Source organism: Syngnathus scovelli, unplaced genomic scaffold (genome assembly GCF_024217435.2).
Source record: "Syngnathus scovelli strain Florida unplaced genomic scaffold, RoL_Ssco_1.2 HiC_scaffold_304, whole genome shotgun sequence".
Classification (NCBI taxonomy): Eukaryota; Metazoa; Chordata; class Actinopteri; order Syngnathiformes; family Syngnathidae; genus Syngnathus; species Syngnathus scovelli.
Window position 1 is genome coordinate 1,795 of NW_026061396.1, and position 3,206 is coordinate 5,000.

Below are 3,206 nucleotides of genomic sequence, written 5' to 3' on the forward strand. Positions count from 1 at the left end.
CCATAAACACAGGCCGGAAGGGAAATCCAATCAAGCTACGGAGGACCGGCCGCCTCCATAAACTCAGGCCGGAAGGGAAATCCGATCAAGTTACGGAGGACCGGTCGCCTCCCTAAACACAGGCCGGGCAAAAATCCACGAATGGCCCGTCAAGGGTAGAAGGTCATCCAAGGAAGGAGGTACCGGCCGCCTCCTTAAACACAGGCCGGGCAAAAATCTGCGAATGGCCCGTCAAGGGTAGTAGGTCATCCAAGAAAGGGGGGTACCGGCCGCCTCTATTAACAGGCCGGGCAAAAATCTGCGAATGGGCCCGTCAAGGGTAGTGGGTCATCCAAGGAAGGAGGTACCGGCCGCCTCCTTAAACACAGGCCGGGCAAAAATCTGCGAATGGCCCGTCAAGGGTAGTAGGTCATCCAAGAAAGGGGGTACCGGCCGCCTCTATTAACAGGCCGGGCAAAAATCTGCGAATGGGCCCGTCAAGGGTAGTGGGTCATCCAAGGAAGGAGGTACCGGCCGCCTCCTTAAACACAGGCCGGGCAAAAATCTGCGAATGGCCCGTCAAGGGTAGTAGGTCATCCAAGAAAGGGGGTACCGGCCGCCTCTATTAACAGGCCGGGCAAAAATCTGCGAATGGGCCCGTCAAGGGTAGTGGGTCATCCAAGGAAGGAGGTACCGGCCGCCTCCTTAAACACAGGCCGGGCAAAAATCTGCGAACGGTCCGTCAAGGATTCTGGCTCATCCAAGAAAGGGGGTACCGGCCGCCTTACTAACAGGCCGGAGTACAGGGGGCGAAAGGCTGTCGATGGGGAAGGATCGGGGCCACGGCTAATCTAGCGATGCCCGCGTCGGGCGGTCACTCCGACGAATGAGCGGGGCCGAATCCGGCGCGAGGCGGCCTTCAGGCACGTGGTTCGAGACGACCTCACCCGGCTCTAGCCCGGAGGATCGGAGGCAACGGCCGTCTCCTTAAGCTAAGGCCGGACGAAAATCTGCGGATGCGGTCCATCCAAGGCAGACGGAGGTACCGGCCGCCTCGGTAAACAAAGCCCGGGCAAAAATCTGCGAATGGTCCGTCAAGGATTCTGGCTCATCCAAGGTGGGGGTACCGGCCGCCTCTATTAACAGGCCGGAGTACAGGGGGCGAAAGGCTGTCGATGGGGAAGGATCGGGGCCACGGCTAATCTAGCGATGCCCGCGTCGGGCGGTCACTCCGACGAATGAGCGGGGCCGAATCCGGCGTAGGCGGCCTTCAGGCACGTGGTTCGAGACGACCTCACCCGGCTCTAGCCCGGAGGATCGGAGGCAACGGCCGTCTCCTTAAGCTAAGGCCGGACGAAAATCTGCGGATGCGGTCCATCCAAGGCAGACGGAGGTACCGGCCGCCTCGGTAAATAAAGCCCGGGCAAAAATCTGCGAACGGCCCGTCAAGGGTTCTGTCTCATCCAAGAAAGGGGTACCGGCCGCCTCAGAGGCCGGAGCGAAGGGGGCGAAAGGCTGTCGATGGGGAAGGATCGGGGCCACGGCTAATCTAGCGATGCCCGCGTCGGGCGGTCACTCCGACGAATGAGCGGGGCCGAATCCGGCGTAGGCGGCCTTCAGGCACGTGGTTCGAGACGACCTCACCCGGCTCTAGCCCGGAGCGAATATCATCTCCAAGGTGTGGAGGCAACGGCCGTCTCCTTAAGCTAAGGCCGGACGAAAATCTGCGGATGCGGTCCATCCAAGGCAGACGGAGGTACCGGCCGCCTCGGTAAATAAAGCCCGGGCAAAAATCTGCGAACGGCCCGTCAAGGGTTCTGTCTCATCCAAGAAAGGGGTACCGGCCGCCTCAGAGGCCGGAGCGAAGGGGGCGAAAGGCTGTCGATGGGGAAGGATCGGGGCCACGGCTAATCTAGCGATGCCCGCGTCGGGCGGTCACTCCGACGAATGAGCGGGGCCGAATCCGGCGTAGGCGGCCTTCAGGCACGTGGTTCGAGACGACCTCACCCGGCTCTAGCCCGGAGCGAATATCATCTCCAAGGTGTGGAGGCAACGGCCGTCTCCTTAAGCTAAGGCCGGACGAAAATCTGCGGATGCGGTCCATCCAAGGCAGACGGAGGTACCGGCCGCCTCGGTAAACAGAGGCCGGGCGAAAATCTGCGAATGGTCCGTTAAGGATTCTCTCTCATCCAAGGAAGGGGTACCGGCCGCCTCTATTAACAGGCCGGAGCACAGGGGGCGAAAGGCTGTCGATGGGGAAGGATCGGGGCCACGGCTAATCTAGCGATGCCCGCGTCGGGCGGTCACTCCGACGAATGAGCGGGGCCGAATCCGGCGCGAGGCGGCCTTCAGGCACGTGGTTCGAGACGACCTCACCCGGCTCTAGCCCGGAGCGAAAAAAACACTCTTATAACCTGACCGACATGCGCCCATGACCCGCCTTGGTAGGGCCCCCACCGGCCCCGGCTACCGCCGGCGTTGGGTGGACGGTTCCTCCCCACTTGCGGGTCGCACTCCAGCGCTACGGCCGCCGCGCGAGCGCGCGCCCCGCGCCGCCCGCGCAGGCCTAGCGCGAACCGTACGGCAGCGAAACCGAGACGCCCCGGCTCAACCTCACCCAGAGGCCATCCACGGAGGCCGAGCGCGCGATCCGACTTGCGGCACGCCACGTGGGCGTCCGCCGGCCGCGCCGGTCGACCGCGAAACCGATTTCTCAAAGACCACGCCCGAGTCCCAACCTCCGCACATATCCGCACACGCCTTCCCGACCACCGCGAAGCGGGAGGCGTCTATCGTGGCCGCCGGGGCGTATGACCCCTCCGCGTGAGGCGTGCGGGCTCGGGGGGGCCGCAACGACCGAGTCTGACTCGGACGGGGCGCAGCTTCCCTCCCGGTCGCAGCATCAGCGCCGAACGCGCGACGTCACCAGCCCCCCGGAACGGTTCGTCGGGAGCGCGGCAATGGCCCACATCTCACCTCGCCAGCCGGCCGCAGCGGGCCGCGCCGAACCGAGTCTGACTCGGGGTGCGCACAGTCCCGTCTGGGTCACGGAGGCGACGAGCTGTGACCGCCACCGTCGCCCCTTCGTCCTTCCGGATCCCCCCAGCGCCGGCAAAACTCCGCATCCTGGCCGCATCGCGTGACCGGGCGGGCCGCAACGACCGAGTCTGACTCGGACGGGGCGCAGCTTCCCGCCTCGGGCCATCGCAAAGCGTGCCTCGCGCGGG